The following is a 22,518-nucleotide window of genomic DNA, read 5'->3' on the forward strand; positions in this document are numbered from 1 at the left end:
GAGCCGTTGGTACCGGAAATACCCAACTGAGGTGACCAGCCGTAACGAGTGGAGCAAAGGCAGTCATGGCATTCGAGAAGGCGCTATCGTAATCCTCAGGGAAGATAACATTCCATCAATATAGTGGCCCTTGGGCCGCGTCGTTAAGGTCCATCCAGGAGCCGATGGAATCATCCGGGCAGCTAATGTGCAACTAGTGTGTCTTATGTTTTACGGGCTCATTCCGCGGCGCTAATTTTTCACCATACTGAACCCGAGTCCCCTAGAACCATAGGGGTTGGGGTTACGTCCAACCAGCGCGCAAGGTACCCAGTACCTTGCTACCTGTATTAGTTAGGCCTGCAGGGCTGTCACTCATTGCAGGTCGAACGGGACGTTTTCTAAGCCCTACCGTCTCTCCAGGACGGTTCCGGAGCAGTTGGTACACTGTTCACCTGCCGACGGACCATTCAGGAGTGATGGTGGGAGGGGGGCATCTGCACCCCTAAAACGGCCATCTTGCCAACATCTTGGCATCAACCACTGCCACCACGAGTCTAAACCCGAATTGGTCGAGCAGAGGGGTCGCTACTCCCTTCGGGCTCACACTCGACCCCCGTGGTACCATCCTAAGTCATTGGTCGGATTATCGTGTGTATGTACGGCCACGTCACTGCCGGCTCGGCGACCTGCTAACCTTGCTCGGGAGACTGGGATGGGACTTACGTAAGCGGGGGCCTGAAAGAACTTTTGTACCCGGGACTTATCCCAACGGTCCTACCCTTGGCATCAGGATCGTGGGTGCGCTACTACCCAAAGCCACGTAGAGAGAGTATAATCGCGATCAAGCGCATTACACTCCCGGCGACCTTCCCTGCGGTGTACATAAAGAACTCACGTAAGCGGGACGCTCGTCCCGACGGTCCTCCTGCTGCGAGAACGTGGGTTTACCAGTTCCCATAGACTCACATAAGTGAGCCCTCCCTGCAGAGCAGCTAATGTGCAGACGGAAACGAGTATCTTGGATCGTGGCGTCAAACGGCTAGTCCCTCTACTTTGTCAAGCCGATCCAGACGAGTCCGGATAACCGCCAAGCGCGAAAGAGTTGGATAAGAGACACACTCTCAACGGGGGAAGATGTTACGACCGGTGTCTCTGTGCGTAACCCGGAATCCATCCCTGGGTCGAAGCGACACTAGCTGTGCAAATATAATTAGTCGGATCGCAATAATCCTAAGAAACTGTATCGTTATAAAATGTATTCAAGTCGAGACGTTCCTTATGTTTATTGCTACATCAGATAAAAAATGGGGAAACGTGGGTTTTCCCAATTTTCCCGAAATTTCCACCCGTAAGCCACCAGTGGTGGGGCGACCAGCACCCAGCAAGAGTTTTCCTCTGCTATAGCATCGTCACCAAACTTCACTGGTTTAACATCTACAGATCAGTCAACATTTCTAGACGAGTTCATCGTCCTCAGACCAGTCAACATCTCTTCATTAGTTTTCATCCTTAGATCAGTCATCTGTTCCACTTATATCAATACGCACCGAGCGTAACTCTCTATGTCTAAAGTTGTTGGAATAAAGTGTAGATTGTAACCTGTTAACTCAGAGTTATAATCAATTCAACCACCTCTATTATCCTAAACGAAATAGGGGATCGATCATTTCGTGGCGTCGATTGTATAATCGTAACGGGAATCTACGACTCCCGTTGACGCGCTACGTCGCGATCGCGTCTCTCCGCGAAAGGTCCAACACCTAGAGTTTTTTCAAAAATAATGTACCTTTTTTCTGTTACGTTGTAGCCAATGAAAAGACGAATTCAACGCTCTATAAAAAAGGTGAACTTGAGTTGACCGCGAAGCTGTAAATCGATGAAAATGTTGAGTACATATAACTGTTACTTTAGGTCTTGTACAAATACGTACATTTAGTTCTTATGCAGGTTTACATGCTGAATACTTGTGCTGGTAAAACATAAATATTTTCAAGTTTTCTTATGTTATATCTAATATTGAATATATTATTATTTACATACGTTTAATTTACTTACAGGAAAGCTGTCGGCGGTCTACTCATCCCCTTTTAATGAAAGTGTACAGGTTAGTAAATAAATCGAATATCAAACGAAGCAATGAAACATTTCCTACTTTAGTTGTAGTTTTTATTGTAGTAGGTACATGTATTAGTCGCTTAAAAATCTCTACTTGAATTTCAATACTTTATGAAATGCAATCAGCTCAAATGCTTATATATAATTTATTAAGTATTATTTAAAGAAATTGATTTCTATATTTTCAATGACACGGTCGTAAGACTTTACGTAAAATACCATACACATGTTGTGGTTTGTAAAGTAGCCACATAACGCACTGATTAAAATTCATTATAAATATTAGGTTGTCCGAAAAGTGTCTTTCTTTCGTAAACGTGTGTTTTACAACAGTGCACCTTCATACGAACGTGAAACCAAGTCTGTGAAATGTCGCGGTGTTTATCTCAACAGAACGAAATGGATCGTACGTAATTCGATAAAATAATATAAAACAAGAAACGTTGTGCGTCTATTATTTCCTCATAAAACGAAAGAAACTTTTCGGACAACCTAATATTTTTAAGTAGTATGTACCCTAATATAGTATCGTAAATTATTGTGATTTATTTACAATGAATGGATTGTACAGATGTTGATTAAACAGAAAAACGATGGTTGTTTAACATGAACTAATCACGACAACGTACTATAATTTAGACAACTCGATAGTTAATTTGCAACTCTCGTCGCAACGGATCCAACGCTCACTCTCTTACGCGGACCATACTCTTTCGACAACGCAACTCGCACTCTCTGACTTCTCCACTGACACTGACTGTGAATTCGTCTTTCTGACTTTGCATCCCTTTTGTCCCTTTGTCTTAGCCCCACCACGCACGTGTTCCGCAACCACTCGTGCCCAGGGTCACGTAGACTTTTTCTACGAAGCTATTCAATTGAAGGACCGACGACACAATGATGGGCCTGCCGGCACCTCGGCTCTCTCGCGACAATGTTTATGGTTTATCCGATATCTCAGGCGTTTTGTTCACGATACTACACTAATATCGCAATCTCTGTTAGATAACCTATTTTAATTTAAATAACTAAGTATATTACTATATACTAATAATTGCGGTGAATGAAGTTTCTAATTAAACAGATTCAGCATTGCATTTATAGAAATAAATGACTATGCAATGTGGAAAAAGGTAAACATGTGACAGCAGCATTAGGAACTACGATTGCTTCAAAAGGGGAATGAAAAATGTGTCACAAATAGAGAACCGTGTTATTAAAATATAGTATCTGTAGGATCACAAGTGAAGATCGATAGACTGGTGAAATCAGTTGTTCCAGCTTCGATATGTATCGCTTATCGACAATCAATGCATCGATATAAGCGGACATAACACTTACAATTTAATTCACTCGACTGTGGTATAATTCACTCGGCGAATATCACCTCGTATGTCAGCAACATCAAAGAGAATTATTTGAATCGATTGAATGTTATCCGACATGTAACCGCATCGACTGAACGAGTTGATTAATCGTGGAATATGGCAAACCCACTCAACGAACAGGCTATTTACGTGATATTCCGTAATTGAATTGACTAATACGGAAAACCAAGACATAATAGCATGATACACCATTTTGTAACACAACCAACACGGCTGTACTGGAGAATGAAACATAAGTACATGTACAGTTATGTTTCCCAATTTCTCGATTACTCCGAATCAAACATGTTTATTGTTATGAAATCACAATAGTTTATGAAATCGTTATTGTTACCTTTCTGCTGACTTTTTATTATGTCCCGTATTTTAACTAACCTCTTCTTAACACTTTATTTAAATATAGGTACCATCGTGTGTTAAACTATGAGGAAAGTAATTCTTTGCAAACTAATTAAGAAGCGGCTTTTTCTTCAAATTTCTCGTAACTTTGTAAATAATTCTTGTCACGTTCGAGTTAAGCTACCTTAATATGAAAATAAGTAGACGGGGTGTCCCACTAACACTGTTACAGGGCGATATCCTCAATGACTTTAATAATAAAAATGCTAAAAGAACAAATTTTTCGCTTTGAAGAGAGAAAATATTATGGTGAACAAAAAATGTTCACCAGGTGGTATCTTTCGAGATCTCAAAGTCATCGATGTTGTATTAAATGGGATTATTAACCTACTCATATTGGAAAACCATTAGTTTCGTAGATATTTTAACTTTTATTTTGTAAAACCTATCGTATGAAATACAAAGGGCGTCTGGCACCTTTTTCGTGTTTATTTCCTTTCTCTTTCATACGATGCGTTTTACAATATAAAAGTTAGTTAAGTTACACAAGTAGGTTAATCATTTTTTATACAGAATCTCGATCTGCGTCGACCAGTGTATTAAAAGATATTTAATTCCATTGAAAGAAAGAAAGCCGACCATCGCATGAGCTTTACAGAAAACCTAACATCAGAATATGCGAATTTCGAAATATCTTTGTCTTACAATGAATAATTATTATATGTAATTATTATTGCTGATATCAAAGAAACAGACTTGTGAATACAACTTCTTTTAAAACAGAAACTCCATATAAGGAATTCCTCTGAATTTTAGTTTAAAGACTTATTAGAAATTCTTTACACGAGTCATTTAATTTATAAAGTTTTCCATCGTCTTCGACTGTCTAAAGGTAGAAAAATCCTGCTTTTAACGTTAATTGTTTTCACTTATATCGTATTCTCGAGAACTGCCATACCGCCACGGAATTAGTTCAAAAGACTGTATCTCATTGAGAGTTGGACAACTAGTTGGAGAAAGTCAATCCACCGCTTAACAATGCCATCAAAACCATTGGGACGTTCAGTTCTACTTACCTTTACGTAGGAATCTAAAATTAGAGCTAGGACTCTGTTTATCCCATGCTGATAAGATCTGAGCTTTCCTTTCTTTTCCCGTATACGTTTGCTTTCCTTGTTCTCTCCTTCTCACTTCTCTTTATTTATCTATTTTCTATATATTACATTTACAACTCGTTATATTTTCATTGGTACGAGTCGCACATTCGCTGCAATAATAACAGAGCTAAAATTTACAGTTATTTGGTTATTGGTACCGAGAAGACAGTTGTTCTCTGTACTTTTTACTGGTAGAGTTCTATAGGCGTGGTTCAAAATTTCATCACGCAAGAGCAGCATGTTGCATTACAACGAAACTGTAACAGCTTAGAACATTCAAACTCGTTTTCCCTAAGATTGTGGTTTTTGAGTTACATCGTTGTCGCAGCAAATAAGCCATATGTACAAGTAAAATTAATAATGAAATATTATCAAAAATGTATGACGTTTATCAACGTTAATTGTATTAGTGTCTATTTTCTTATGATCCAATGCATACCACATCATAAAGAATTAGACAATGTATTCTTATTGTTTCTCATTTCTAAAGGTAAATAAGATCCTCCATTTATATCGTGATAAACGTTACAACATCAAAGCAATTTGATAATGTTTATTATCAAGTATTTACAAATTAACGAATTGAATAAATTTGTAATACATCTTCTGTATCTATTAAAATCTGTTTGGACCTATGGGATCCAACTATGGGGAACAGCGAGTAATTCCAACATAGAAATTCTCCAACGATTCCAATCAAAAACTCTACGATTCTTATAGATAAACCTTGATATGTTACCAACGAAACAATACACCGCGACCTTAAGATACCCACAATTAAAGAAGAAATATCCAAATTCAGAAACAAATATAATGCAAGAGATAACAACCACCAAAACCCATTAGTTACCCAATTACTTGACACGACGGATCAGATCTGCAAACTAAAAAGACAATAACCTTTAGATTTAAGCATTAGATTCAACTAGAATCAAACATACTATAAACTCTTATAATCCAAGTTACAGTACCACGCCAAAATAATTTACTTGTAATTCTCAATGAGAATTGATTGTAAAAAGTTCACCTAATAAAAAAAAAAAAATCTTCTGTATCGATAAAATGGAAATTCTACACATACAACAAATTTCATTAAGAGTTGAAAATGCAACTTCTTTCATCCACAATAACGAAGATATTCAGAACATTCTAAATAAATGCAACTTGGATACATCGTATTTGTGTGTGTGTGTGTGTGTATCTCTTACACATTTCTTAGACATATGTATACTTCTTTCCTCGCTTACTTTTACTGTATTTTTAATTTGTTCAAACGTACGCGTATTGGTACATGTAAAAAATAATGGAATGTAGCTGTAAATAGGCACATAACCAGGAAGCCTACGGCTGCAAAATCCTATATGCATGTACATATATGTAACGATAATGGGTTTGAACTGTTGCGGTTATGAGACATTCTGAAATATACGCGCAAAGGTTATACAGTGTATGAACGTTGTATTTGCTTTGAAACGCTGACAGATACAATATTTGAAGAGAAGATGAGAATAAATTGAGAAGATGGGAATAAAACTATACAGGGTGCTCGAAAAAGTCCAAATTTATACTACGTGTTAATGGAATTAAGTAGGTAAAAAGAAGTTGAGGATTCTCATTGACAGTTATTGTTGATACAGCCTAAAGCCTTAAGATCTCTGTCACTCGTTAGGAATGTATTCAAAATGCGTTTACTACTATTACTGCAAAAAGAAATTTCGAATATTTATTATAATTATCAAAAGAATTGATACAAATGTTTGGACGCTATAACTCTTCAATAAATCATTTTCAGACACAAGCTTATATTAAATTTTTGCTCTGCTTGACCTCATTAACACGTAGCAACTAAGAGTAAAAGAAGTTTTTCATTAACATAGGCTTTATGATGTTTTATTAATCTAGATGTATAGTGTGTTCGATTTAAATGTACCATGTACGCTATTATTTTGCTAACTTTGGTACACGTGAAAAGATATTTTATATAAAAGTTATTTAATTTCATGAACGAACTTCAATATTTAGTATGGGATATTTACAGAGATTTTAAAATGTCAATATAATTTATTAAATGGAAATTTTGTTATTATCATTTTATTTTACGTTACAGGGTGATTTAAATGTATGTCTTTGTCTTTGTCGATGTGTATGTCTTTATGACATTTCATTTATTTAATAGGTCTAGCTTTGCTGTTTTATGGTTCTCATTTTCTTATTCAGAAAACAAACTTTTTATTCAAGGCACATAACAAATCTCAATTAATCAGTTTTAATATATATACTGATATTGAAAATTATTTTAATAAGGACATTTAATAAAGAGATTTTAATAAGAGCATTTAATAATTATAAAACATTCCGGATTTGAAATAAAGTACCTACAGGCGACGATATATTTCATTCGACGTCTGAATTATTGTATAAAAACGTCCATTTCATTTAATTTAGAATAATATAATGAAAATTGAATGCCAACAATGAATATGTAATATAATTTGCAATTCAGTATAATGTTAAAATTTCCAATAGTACTATATTCCAAACTGTTATAATGGATACAAATCCTATCTGTCAGACATATTTTTTTTTAATCCAGACTATTTCATAACCTGCTCGTTCAACTCTGAAAACCTTTCAGACAACTTAGAGTGATTCTAAAATAACATAATAAAAATTTTCGCATAACAAGCGATTAGCACACAATTTGATTTAACGTTTAAAATAAGATGAATTAAAATGAATACAATTTATTTGTAAATCACCGATTTACGAAATTAAAGAAATCAAACCTACGGATCCAAAATTTTCTTGCCAGTTAAATGACATTTCGAATCTCTACGCTTCGAATCATCTAAGCTTTGCTTTCACACTTGTGAATGGTTCGAAATGAAGCGGTACATCTTCGCTACTGCTATCACTGGTTGCGTGTTGGCTATTCATTTCTTAGTCATCATTTGACAGATTTTGCAAAGTAACGTTTGGAAGAATGTGCTCGATTATTGTGCGTTTTATCAAATCGCTCTGTTACGCTGGACTTATCATAAACGTTGCATCCTGATATTCCATGTAATATTGCAATGACTTCGTCTATGTCATTTGCGCTTGAGTCTAATTCTTCTTTTTCTTTTATTGTCCTATGAAGCAAAAGTTTACCTCGTGTTCTCTTCAGTGCTTTGTTTTTCACGCTCAACCAGCCATTTCTCACCGTATTATCGCGGTTCTTTAAATTTAACTTTTCATGAATATTAATTACGTCTTCGTTCGTAATTATGTCTGTGAGTAGCAGAAATTCTATAGAAGCAAGTATGTAAACACTTTGTACGTTTACACACAGTATCAAAATAGGAAATGTACCGTTCATACAACAAGACGTCAAAATAACAGAATGATCATATAACGGGTGTTTATACAATGGATATTTTGCTGGAGCAGCTTCTTTATTACGAATTACACTCGCAAATGACACGCCTCGGCGTTCCTCCTGAATTTTCTACTTATTATTTGCTCTTTGACGTTTCCCCGGAGAGAGTTTAGAGAGTTGTCTGAGGCGGTTACACCATCTTAATAGTACGCACGTAAAGCTGCCGTTTCGGTCACCCAATGATTTCCAATGACCTTAATCCCTTGCCTTACGTTGTAAGTTCCAATAGCGTGTGCCATAAGCAACAATGGTCAATAAACAACAAAAAATATGGTCGGTCGAGCCATTTGACGGTTTGACTGTGTGCTCAAAGTTGTGCAAATTGCACATGCTTTTTGATATATAAATGCACGTGCAAGGTACAACCAATTTTATTTTGCAAGATATTTGATAAATAACTACAACCAATTGGTTATTGAACAAGAAAGATTTATTATCTTGAAGTAAATAATAAATCAATAACATCGAGGTACCACGTCTCTCACTAACTGTACCAACATGCTGTAGGTTCAGCGGTTAATCTTCGCGCGTGCTATGAATTTCACCATCCCGAATGACTTTCAGAAGCTTTTAGTCCTCGTTCCTTGTCTGTTACAAAGATATTAACAAAATGATTTATGTAAGTAAAACGTACTTTTCCGACACTGGGTACACATTTAAGGAGCCAACACGCTGAGCGGGGTATATACGCGTTGTATACAAATATTTCCACATTTACCATTCTGTTGTGATTTGCGTTCGGTTTGGGTTAGTTTGTTCATTGCTTTACCTCGCTAACGGGACCTAACCAGAACTCTAACCCACGTGCAACAAAACAATTGCGCACCCAGTATTTGTATCTCCCTTCCCGTATAAAGCGTTAATAACGTTTTAACAAACGATCGACAGTTAAAATATTTTGGAAACCACTCAGAAGGCTAACTTTAACAACATATGTCAAAATTGAGGTCACCGAAGATGCTCTAAACAGCAGTTTTGCCGTACTCGCTTAATATCGCTAAGAGTGGACCAATTTCATCGACAACTTGAATTCTTAAATTTGCTACGAGTTATGCAAGAAGACGTTTCAAACACCTGCAGACATAAGATTAGGGCTTTAGGAAAATTTCTGATGTTTCTGTTCTTTTTGAGTAGAACTTCGTAAATATTACAATCGAGTACTTTTGGGATTACTGGTCGTAGTGTGGTTTGTTTAAAGTCTTTCAGCCGAGGTTCGTTCGCGTGTGTAATGATTTTTAACCCCTTGCCATACTTTTACGTGTCTGAGTCGTGATGAGAATTTTGAGCCAAACTCACGAGTCCCACTGCGTGGTCTTAATCTGAGGCCTGGTGTGAATGTATTGAATAGTGTCTTTTTTCTCTCTGCGACTCAGTCGTACGATCTCATGTTTTAAGTTTCGACACTTTGTCTCCGCCACTTCGGCTCCTTGCCCGACCATTCATTCGGGCGCAACGTTTGGGCCCGGATTCTTCCGAGTTCAATGGTATGGCAAAGGTTTAAAAATCTACTTTGTGTCTTTTTGTGCAATTTGAATAACCGTTTCTGCCGCTGGAACCTAGGCCTGCACCTTGTATATCAATAACCATGTTTTATAGAGGTAGATCTTAGAGCTCGTCGATAATGAGCTGCCTTTTCCACTTAATGGACACAAGATTCTAATCGTTCCTATTTATAATTCGGGCGTATTTTACTATTTTTCCAATCTATTTCTTGGTGCAGCGTATGTCACCAGGTTGGTCAGTTAGTATCTGTAACACGTTTACTGCTGTATGGGATATATAGGTGCCATTATGAATCTTCCTCCTGTACGGTGCCTTTTTCATCGGACCTGCCCTATTTCCGAAGCTGATGTTTCCGTCATTTTGCCGCATTTCTCAACGAAATAAACACTAGTCGAGTCTTTGCAGGATAGAAGTAACACAATGTAACGAAAAATACTACTGGCCGCATTTGTCCCGTTCTAAGAATGGAAGGATGCTCCTTGTTATCAACAGACGGTCGTTTTAGATTACATTTATTATTGAAGTGAAACAAACGTAGATTGAAATAAGCGCCATATACTTAATAAATCTTTCAAACATGAAAGCGCAATATGAAACATATGTCGAAATGAGTACGATATGCCCACACTGCCAAACAGGAAAGTTCAATACGGCCATTCGATTGAAATTTCTACGGGACGCTGTTCCCTCGTACTGCCAAATAGGAAATCCTTAATTATGTTTATGATTTGTTTCCCGTGAGGTAGTTAACATCTTGGATAAGCTGTGGATCTGCTTTCATTAAATTCGAATGTGATGTGTTCGGTAGATTCTTGTCACACTGTCGACTGACTTGTTTTAAATCCAAATTTCTCGTGTATTACATGGTGTTCCGTTAGGAGTTGTTGAGTTGACAGAGTCGATTAATGGTTTTAGAATTTTTGTAAAGTGGCTGGCTTTGTACATTTGATGTTGTTGCGGACATGGTGTTATGGATGTGAGTTTGGAGAGAGAATTTCCCAAAGTGAAATTATGTAGTTTGTGGAACTGTGAATATTGTATAAGGCGTGTGTTACGAGTTCTTCCTTTTCTTCGTTCGGAAAAACAGATTCTGCTTCGGTTTTCGAAGCAGGGATTGTCGAGGCTTTGCTTTGTAAGGCTTTGTATACTTTGCACTTTGTGAGTTATCTGCAAAGTTGAGAGTGTTAAGTTTTTGCTGCCATTGTGCTTGTCCTAAGTGGAGTATATGGTGGTGTTTCTTGACAGTTCGCATTTTGGATGTTCGTATGTTTAATTCTGTTTTTAATGAGTCCTAGGAATATGTCGTTTGATGTGAAGATCCGCATGGGAATAGACTTTGAGTTTGAAAATGGCTTAGTCGTATGCTTAGTAGACGATCTTTTGCAGTTTGTTTACTTTCCTGTCTCTCTGTTCTAGAGGGAGTGTCTTTGAAGCAAAGCTTTTTTGCACGACCCACTCCATGTACGTTAAGGTTTTTGTTAGTGAGGATGATTGACAAATAATAGATTACAGATGATAGGTGGCTTTACAATCTGTTTGGATTGAGAGGTTAAATTGAGATGAGGCGCAAATAGTCTTGTTATTAGAAGCAAGGCTAATATTCGCAAAAAACGAGGCGCGAGAAGGAAAAGTTCAAACTATTTTAGAGTTCAAGAAGCAAAATTTACTACTTTTCGAAATTACGATGTATACAAAGAGTAAGATGTGAGTAATCATGGTACAAAGAAGAGCAATGGTCGAAACATCAAATCTTCGTCATCAAACATCAGGCATCAAACTTGTGTCTCGCATCACATCAAATTCTCGCAAAGACGAAGTTGAAACTAATTCCAGAAACATTCGTCGCGTAATATTATTCGAAAGGGATAAGACTATACCGCAAACTTTCATCAACTATAGGACAAAGGAAATTAAACTTTGCAAAACGATATGTATAGTCGAAGAGAAGATGGCAAAGAGTTACAAGTACTTGTAAACGAGAAAGAATTGTCAATGATTCAGAGGAATTGTACCACGCACCAAAGAGGAATTGACGAAAGCGCAGTATGAAATGAGTAGCGCGAATATTGTGATTGGGACAGATATTGGATAGAATGGAAATACTGGTATTGTATTCGTTCAAAGTCGAATAAATGGCGTCATTTACCGTGATTTAACACAAGAACAAAGTAGGAGGCATGCGACACATATTGCAGGCATTCACCTCATTTTTCAGCAGAGCAGTATTGCGATTTATAGCGCTGAAATTGTGAAAGATTACTTTTCATCTGAACACATTCCACATTTACATAAATTAACCAACATGCCTGTCCAATTTGAATACTATCGGGAACTACTGAGAACGTCTTGTTTAAATCTTTCAACGCGCAAAGCCTTAAATCATTATCTGAATATTACGAAACTGATATACAGGGTGTTCGAGTTTCATCTGCAAATCTACAAATGCGAATTATTAACAAATTATTTGCACATCACCTAACTCTCATAAAAAGATGACATACATACGTTTTCTTAAATCAAAATCATATAACTTTTAATACACCAATCGATCTTGATATTCTCAATAAAAAAATAGTATCGTATTTAGGTTGAGAAACCATTAGTGCAGCAGATACTTTAACTTTTATTTTGTGAAAACTGTCGTAGGGAATGCAAGGGAAGACGTATGACTTTTGTATCTGTTTTCCTTGCATTTTGCAGGTTTTACAAAATAAAAGTGAAAATATCTGCTGAGCTTACAGTTTAGCTAGACACGAATAAGAATAATAATTTTTTGTAGAGAATGTCAAGATGCATCGATTAGTGTATTGAAAATTATATGATTTCTATTTAAGAAAAAAGGTACGTTGCTTCCATTTACGAGAAAATTAATTACCTCGGATTATCAGCCACTCAAAATCATTCAATTCTTGTCTGAACCATTCTTTATATAACGGGTAATTCATAATTTATAGATTAAAATCTGATGAATGATGAATATACGAGTTATTGCGATTCTTATATTGGAATAATTCTATCTACCTGTTCGCGGACAGAACTCGATATCCAACAAACAGCACCTAGAAGAATGAAGAGAGCAAAACAGTCAGTGACAAAAAGTATCCAGACTCGTCTTGTGTCCGAATGCAATACAATTTGCTCAAGAAGAAACTCACTATATCTCGAAAACTAGGTCAACCAGAGTGTTAGTTTAAATGACTTTTTTTTTTATTGCTTTCATGTGCAAAATCCACCGCCAAAGCGATTCTCCGATGTATATATATAAGAATTAATGAAACTCGTCTGAGACTTTTTGCGCTTACGATGACTACAATAGGACGTAATAAAAATTTGACCTTGAATTCCACAATCAAGGTTCTCTCCTTACAAATGTTCACTGGTCGAAAGATGTACAAGCTCACCATAGTGATTTTTACATTTACTGCTCATGCACCCTGTACACAAGTCAAACGTGAAAGTATCCAGTAATTCATTTTAATCGAATAGAAACAGTAAACATACTTGTCATGAATTCGATCTATTCGTCGCAATAAATGTATTTTGAACTTGTCAGTTTAGTATAAGGAGACAAATATATCTCACAGGAGTGAATTGATTTTTAAATTCTAAAAAGGTGAATAGCATCGCTGCGTGGTAAAAGTAGCAAAATATACGCACGGCAGTAAATAAAACTACTCGAATAATCTTTAAATAGTTACCTGAATAAAGTTAAATAGAAACACAAATAGATACACAAGGAATAGAATTCAGGAATAAATAGAACAATATGTTAAAAAAATAATATATGTAACTGTAGAGGTTTATCTGTAGAAGATGATTAGTCGGTGAGGTTTAATGACGAGATGGTTCATTGTTGAAACCGTCGAGTATATTTAAAATGATTAAATAAAGTAATATACAGACAATATTCGTTGAGATACTCGTACTAACGAATTCGCAAAATAAGATCGCTAATGACTCGTTAATTAGATTGCTGATAATTCGTTGATAACTGGTTGATAACTGATCCACAACTGACTGTAACTCTTCTCAGTTGCGGCTGTTTATTTATACTGGTCGGGGAAGAGTGGTAAAATTCAAATTCGTCTTCGTTCGACGGTTGCACGTAGCGGCAACATTATTTTGCCCCGAGTTTATTTATCGTTACGTTTCGTGCGTCAAAGCGGTGTCAATGTCCCGAGGCAAAATAACAACACGAGTCGCTCTGATTCATGTGCCGCTACATCATCCCCCTACCAGTAATAACGTTTTTATTATGTTATGTTTATCAAATGTTTACACTGTTTTTCTTGATCAGAATTTGCAGCGCCTAACCGAAACCTGCCTGTAGCCAATCCGGAAAGCGGACCGCGTAACGTACTTATTCCTGATGTTTTCTTTGTTTGTTCGATTATCGATAGTTGCATGGGGAGCGACAATTTCTCGCGCGTTTCCGAAACGCTGCGTGATAGAAACATAGTCCGTCTTGCCGCGGCGAGTCTTGCGAGCGCGAACGGCGGCGGTATCGCGTACGCGAGCGTGATCGTGGTTGTCGATGCTCAGCGCGTTAACTCGCGTCAGGATCTGGTTTAGCCGTGTGTCCAGTACGCCCACGACGCGATTTGGCAGGTCTTCTTCCATCGCGTCCCAGCCGTGGTGTTATCGTTCGCTGTCCTTTGTCCTTCTATGTTCGCTGACCGCGACTATCCGTCCGGATAGGATCTCGTGTATACTGTTGGCAATCCGGGTTCGCGTTTCGAGATTCTTATCCTGCACAGAGGTCAAAACACGCTGCATATGTACCGGTAGTCGGCTCTCCCAGACGCCGAGGATGAAGTCATCCGATGTCGAGGAGGTGGCAGGGTTTCTTAAATGCCGGTAAAATTGGGATGGCGTCCTATCGCCTATTTCCTCATTTTCTATCAACTTACGCACTCTCTTGGCGTCCAAATCTCCTAATCTCTTAACGAACTCCTTCTTAAGGAACTCGTACGAGCGATCAGTATGTCTCGGATTAGCCGCACGTACGGCTCGGTCGATATTTGAAATAACGGTTAGAAATGTTGCGTCGTCGCTCGTAATCCGGCAGCTCCGAACTGCGCTTCCAGCATCGCAAAGCACAGCACATCATCCGACCATAACGGTGGTACGCGGACCAGGATGTTTACCGAGTCTACGTTGTCACACTCGGTCGTCGTACATTCAGCTTTGTCGGTACTGGTCATATTGAACTCTCTTATATTCGCGGTATTTAAAATTTTGATAGCGCTCTCACGTTTACCTCTTTCGCTTAGATCACGTCGGGGTCACCACTTTTGTAGAGGATTTGTATAGAGGATGTTTGTATAGAGGAGACTTATTAAATGTTATTGCTTGTTGTTGAAACCGTCGAATATATTTAAAAATAATAAGTTAGCGTACAGGCTATATTCGCTGAGTCGCTCGTACAGTGTATAAATCGCAAAGTAAGATTGCTAATTAATAGATGTTCACTAGATAGTCGTCGATAACTCGGTAGATAACTCTTGATAAGTCGTCGATATTGAACTCTTTTCGGTTTTGTCCGTTTATTTATACTGGTCGGGGAGAATCGGAAAATTCAAATTCATCTTTGTTCGACGATTGCACGTAGCGGCGACATTGTTTTGTCCGGAGTTTATTTATTCTTACCTTGCATGTATCCTAACGATCTTGATACTTCGAGGCAAAACAACAACATGATTTGAGTTGTCCTCTACTCATGTGCCGCTACGTAACTATTATTCGAACGAAATATACACAAATTTATTTAAACAACTTGTATAAATATTCGAATAAAGCGCAACTCTTGCATCGAATATAACATTAATGGGGAAATTAAAGTTATCGAATAGAAACGTTTACGTCGTTTCTTTTCGGTTGTGTAAGATCGGTTTTTATTTGTACGATGAAAGCTATGTTCTGAAGGGACATTTCACCGAATCTATAATCTGTCAGCGAAGACGAGCTATGGCGAGGAATTTCATCCAATTATTATAACTCTGCCGAGTAATAAAGTGGAGGAGTAAAGTTTTCGTTAAGCCAAGCTAAAAATGGAATGAAATCCGTAGCAATCGGAGGAGACGTTTCGAAGGAGATGCGGTTTTCTCCCTCTGCCGTCATCCTGAAAACGGGTTTTCCGGAGCGACGGAACTCTCAGTCAGGAATTACTATCGCGCATCTCATGGCAGGATGTTCGTTAGCAGGATTTCTTTTCCCTTCAGCGACCAGTTGGCCACTCGACTCGAGTGCATTCTTATTCATCCGTTTTTCAGTTATTGTCGGAGTCCTTCTCGTCGGGCGCGATTCATCATTCGTTTCAGAATTCATCGTCCTTCGAAGAACCGAGCTTCCGTTGCGATTGAAAGCGAGAAATTATATCCTCAAAAAATCTCCTTCACTTTATTCAATCGTAAGAAATTATTCCCCATCGTTCCTTTTCAATTTTGGAAACTACAAATTCAGCTTAATTATAAAGTTTGCTTTGACGTTGTGCGTGAAAATGTTAGCTTAAACTATGCATCCGTATGTTTACATTCGGATATTATCGCAAACTGATATTGGTTATGTGGGTGATCATACTGAAGTGGGAATTATTTGACAGTAATTTTGTCCACACATGTTTTTAATTAAATTTAGTAACAAGCTTCGAGTTTGGCAGAGGATATGTTGGTATTGCTACAAGGAGGACATATCAATAAATAACTATATGTGTATTCCTTTAATACTTATCTATAGGAAACTGAGATTTTAATAAAAATATCGTATGATCAATTGGATCCGAAACTTTTCACTCGAAGAAATAGACAGTCCGCATACTTTTTATCACAAAGAATTCGTTTCATTCCCATCAGATTATTGCACTCAGCATCAAACATCAGTAGCAATCTGTAATCACCTAGATCGTAAACTAACTACCTTCTTGTCTTGATAGTTGTCAATTAAACTAGAAAGTGCAAACAGAAATAATTAAATTTAAAAAGTAATTGATCATATACTCTATTACTCATTCTTTAGACATCTATATAATATAAGTATAATCGACACACACATTTATCAGGTCCTTGGATACTCGTGTCAGTCCCCTGTCAAATTGTCTGACAGGTAAGTGAAACCTACGGACTGAGAATTTTGATGTTAAACGTTCAAAATTCTGGTATTAAAAAGAAAGTTGAATGTCAATTTTATATCCGTGTTACATTAAATGAAAATTGGTAACAATAATAAACTTGAAATACAATGATTGATGGCATTGGGAAAATGATTGGCTGTAACAAGAGATTGTCAACGAATCTACAATTTTAGCCAATCATAAATGGTCGCTTGTTATAAATTGCAAGAGCTAAGTAAATATCGCTGTTTTAGAAAATTTCATAGACAGGGGATCGACACGTAAAAATGGTGACAAAGATTGTGTATGTTTTTGTCAATAAGATGTCGATTAAGGTGGAAATAAATGTGTAATATATAAAATAATAAAATAGTAAAAATATATATAAAAGGGGAAAATTAAAAAACAAGTTCAAATTCATTCACCGAGCACAAGTCGTAGGGTACATTTTGTACATAAGACGTAAGTGAGAATTATGTCGTGTATAATATATCACATACAACATCATGTATAAAGTTACGTTTATTACCTTTCTCATTATCTTCAAACGTAATACAATTTAACGTTTTTAACAGTGTTAAAGAGTGAGTGCTAGAAAAAGCTGCCATTTCTGTAGAATCACCCATATATCAGAAAATTAAACAATGAAACCAAGCCGGAAAATTGTATTCGCGTTGTATTGTTCTAATAACGATTTTGGTCAAAATGAATAATTGCCCGGTGATTTATGGACGCGGGTGTAAGTCCATTACCCAGCTACGTACTATTTGATAGCTTTACCATATCACTTTGCATTCTTAGAACGCAAAGCTTGTTTTTATAGTTTTTACATCGATATATCGTTTTCCACATAATATCGTTAAATTTGCAGATTTTAAATATGATCTTCTTGTAAATATGTAAAGCTCATTTATGGAAGCTCATTTTGTTAAAGTGCACGATACATAGGTGGATCGTTAACCATCTCAAGTATTTTATAATCGACTCGTTTCCTCGTTGTTCCGAGCAGGAAAAGAATTATATCGTTTGTAAAAGTCTAATACAGTAAAAAGGTGTCTAATAGCAAACTATCTTTGAATAACGCACACAAATAGAAAGGAAGTATACAGGGTATTGCAAACTTATGGAGATTATGGAGAAAGATGTTAAATTTGTCGATAAACGTTTTGTTACAGAATTATAAATAAATATCGTGCGCATGAAATAGTTAACTACGCATTTTCCATTATAGCAGTAACTGACTGTATTATTGTGTCGTAGCATAGTTACATGGTTTTTATCGCGTGATAACAACTCCGTGTCGTTAATAATCATGAAACATAATAGTGCCATGAAACGCAATTACCTAGTGTTTTTAATTCGTTATTTCAAAGTACTGTCCTTGCGCTTGGGCACAAACCTAATATCGAGCAACAATGAAATTAATAGCACTACACAGTTTTTGAAAATTTTGCCGAGTTTCAATAACCGCATTATTGTCCATTTTACGCATACAATATTTGTTTCTCTGTTTGTAGAAAGCGTTTATGGACAAACTCGGTATAACATTTTTTTCTGTTTTTGTCTGTAGGTAAAGCCCTCGCGGCTTACTCGTTTAAGTTTGGGACATGCTGTATATTATTACTCGTTAGGGAATACCGACATTATCTTGGAATGAGTGCCTACACGCGTAAAGTTTAATACAAGTCCATAAAATATATGTACAAAACTATCGTGTATCTATGTATAGAAGGTGTTTTAAAACAGGCCAGCTAAATATTTTCATTGTTTTTGATGATATAAGAAATATTGTTTACGTAATTATGTCAACAGACGAATCAGGCGGAAGAAACGTTTAATGTTTTTCTCAAGGTCGCGCATATTTTTTAAGAATCGCGATAAATACAGAACAAAGTCTGCAATAAAATTTGTTCGTTTAAGGTAGTTTTCGAGAAGATCGAGTTTGAAAATTTATCAAGTATACTTGAACATGGCTAAATAATCAACAGGATGTTGTTCTACGTGCAAAGACAAGTCGACAATGTAGAATAAAATTTGTCAGTTCTGGGTTTCATTTGCAAGGAAATAAAGTTCGAACATGTTTAGTTAAGAACCGACCTAGTACACGCGTATGATAAATTTTCACGTTTATATTTCTCGGAAACAAAGCGTCTTGAGAAAAACTTTATTCCGTGCTTTCGACTTATTTTCATAAGTGTCTGTTTGTACCTGTTAATCGGCCACACTCTGTATATAAATATCCATACACATTCGTGGGATCAAAATAGTACTATCGCGAGCATCAACCATATAGAAATCCCCATTTAGTAGACAATTTTGGCATGTAGGAGTCCCTTACGATTTAGATTTATCCTGCATATACATATTTCTATTGAAGAACATAAACTATGCAATAGAAAATAGAAAATAAATTATGCAAAAAATGTTCCAAGTAACATTTTTTCTTTTTTATTTAGGCAGGCGTATATACATCGACCTATAACAGATCATTCAACGTCACTTATTGTCGTTCAAAATTTAGCTTGTCCTTATCCTTATCAATATAACTTTGAAAAAATGTCGTAAATGTTGAGGTTATTAGATGTATGTGAATACAAAGGAACACGTGGATAAATTGTAAGGTAGAAAATATATATTTTGAATAGTAAAGTGTAAATACAAAGTTTGGAATATAATTGAGCTGATCCAGATCTGCACGCTAGCAGCGTTACCCTATGACTAAAAAGTCCTGAAGCCAACGATGCCTGTGTATAGTTTATGGTTTGCCTTCGACGCAGTCTTTTGTCTATGAGCTGTCGATGGCTTCAGTGCTTGAGAAAACTATAGACCAGATGTAGAGTTTTCTTAGAAGTGATGACCACTTCAACAGTAAACAATTCCAAGTACTTTTCATTTTATGTTAAAACCAAACCTCACGTTGAATTTGCCATTGTTATTTAGAAATTTGTTTACTGTACAAGCAAGTGCTGGTATTGATATTTCAAAGAGTACAATATCATTTTAAGAAATGTTTGAAGGTATCTTTTATTTTGTATTAAAACTTACCATAAAGCCAAGCTAAAACTCATGTTCGATTTCGTCATTTTTATTTGGTAATTCGGTTAACACTTTACCGACCGATAACCTATTAATCGACTTTTTATGGCCAACAATCTTTTTCATTATTTGAGCAGTAATTTGTTATTTAGTACTAAGGTATCTTGCTCAGTTGCGTCAGTTGCGTTGCTTTGTAAGCTCCCACAGTTTTATACCAATTTGAAAAACTTACCGTTCGCGATGAACGAAAAGAATGGTTGGAGAGCCTAAATCGAAACAGAGCCTGAGCTGAAAGTCGGACGTGCGTATGCTGTTGAACCGCTGGCGGCCAATCAAGTGTTAATATGAAAACAAGAATCAGCACTGATAAATCTCCTTACACCGATAAATTGTCAGTGTAAAGAGTGTCTAACAAGTTTTCTCTCTTTAAAGATACTGATAGCGAGCCAGATGACTACCAAGTTCCATTTTTCTATTTATTCTTTGTTATTTAAATTTATTACTAATAAACATTAAATCAAACTTCTACTATTTATTTTCAGTCGCTTGATTTGCGTTTGCATATAGATAATTTTAGGTTTAGCTTTAATATCGAATTAAACGTACTTTGAATTGTTTGCGACACGTTTTTAAATCATATTTTACCTCTCCAAGTAGCCCTTTTCGATGTATCGAGGTTTAAAAAGATCCTGAGATAAGGACTAAATTGTACGGACGAAGAGGCTAGATTGTAAAGTATTATCTTTTTGCTTACTAATTTCATTATTAAATTACATCTTTACAAAAATAAATATGTATCTGGATTTTTTCGAGTGACGACATATATATACCTACACATACACTCGTACATATCGTAACAAAATCTATATGACAAGACTGGCGATTTCAAATGTTCTATCGGTCTGTCCTAATTTGGAGTTATATTTCATTGGAATAACTGCGAGACCTTTGCAGAACCCATACGGAACGTGTCGTTTGAACCCCAGCTGGTCTCCAATCAACGTAGTCTCGCTTATCAAACTTTCAGCTCGCGACATGCGGACGAAACGACCAAGTTGAGATGCCAGTCTCGTATTTGCATTTGAACTCACTGGAACACGCTTGCTACCACAATAAGAATGCCGCTGTAATTTTCTGTAACACGGAAAATTCACTTTGTGACCGGTGTGCGTTGCGTACTAATCCCCGACTCTTACATGTGTATGTTTTGCCTTTTGCAATCTTTCCTACATCTCAATTTTTATACCATAGAAAGGAATGACGCATGTTATCAAAAATTTTACGCTATAAAAGTCACGTTATCAAAGAAATGAAACTTTGCCAAAGAATGTAACACTCTTAATTTGTTCTATAATAAGCACTGAATTACTCGTGTTAATCGTAAATTTGGTATCAAGATACAAGAAAAAAAAAGGACTTGAAATTCTTTCTTGTTGTTATTAATTCTGTATGAAACATTTCATATCGTCTTGTAAACTTAATTGTATAACTTAATTATCAATTCCCTTTTCATCAGAGATATTTTCTTCTAACATACGAATACCTATTAATTTTGTCGTGTTTAAACGTTAGTTTTGTTGAGAGAAAGCACATTTCTCTTTTTGGAAAGCTTTTAAAATATTTAATTAAACAGGTATTGGCGATCTGTTGCAGTTATCCTACCTATATATTGCCTACATATCTCCAAGGTGTCATAATTTTTTGCAGATTGGAGATGTAGCCTTGTAAGTTTTATCGTCTTATTCTCTCGCAGTCGGTAATCGCCGATCATAAAATTCCTCCGTAAGGATAATTACATTCTATGATAGATAAAATGGGATTTCATTCTCTATAGAAGTTCTAAAAAGTCGGCAGAAAATGGTTGTCGACATAGTCAATTAGGAAAGTGTCAGCGTCTGATTCCTTAGAGATCCTGATAAGGTTAATTAAACATTTAAGGGAAATTGTTCGCGCGGATCGAACGCTGATACCTGTTCTCCAAGCCCATAGACTATGTACTGGATATTTACATATGTACAGACGGAGGTTTTCTCGAAGTGGGGCCGAGGTTGGGGGTAGACGCGGAAGGGTAGGGTAAAAATTGACGAAGTCTAGGAGGCAAGGGCCAGAAAATGCCCGAAGCAGTGCCTAATGAGCTTCCTGCAGCATCGAGTCGTCGCCTCTACGGCTGCCATTCAGGATCTGTGACACCACGGTGATTCAGAATTCGAGCGAACGAGATCCGAGGGAGGGAGCAGATTCGCAAAGTCTGTGACAATCGGCAGCTAGCGTGGCTATTGTTTCAACGAACCAAGCTGCTGCCGAGAGAGACTTTCAAAACGTTTTAATAACCCGTTCTTCCCTCGGATGCTTCTCTGTTTTTCCTTCGCGTTCGTTTCCTCCTTTAGCGAGACCGTAAAGCCAACTCGTGTGGCAAGTAAGACGAGCCAGTAATTATGCGTGTTCGCTCTTGCAGCTGAAAACAACTTTCAA

General features: G+C 36.8%; 1 protein-coding gene across 2 annotated transcripts in view; it reads left to right on the forward strand.

Moving 5' to 3' along the window:
• The window catches only part of Dip-lambda (Dpr-interacting protein lambda), a 533,509-nt gene that overhangs the window by 281,879 nt on the left and 229,112 nt on the right, over positions 1-22,518 (forward strand). For both annotated transcript variants that reach the window (XM_072020689.1, XM_072020690.1), the window contains one exon: positions 2,040-2,086. The gene's annotated coding sequence lies outside the window, so the exon portion shown is untranslated. The remainder of the gene's footprint in view (positions 1-2,039; positions 2,087-22,518) is intronic.

Source organism: Bombus fervidus, chromosome 18 (genome assembly GCF_041682495.2).
Source record: "Bombus fervidus isolate BK054 chromosome 18, iyBomFerv1, whole genome shotgun sequence".
NCBI classification, from domain to species: Eukaryota; Metazoa; Arthropoda; class Insecta; order Hymenoptera; family Apidae; genus Bombus; species Bombus fervidus.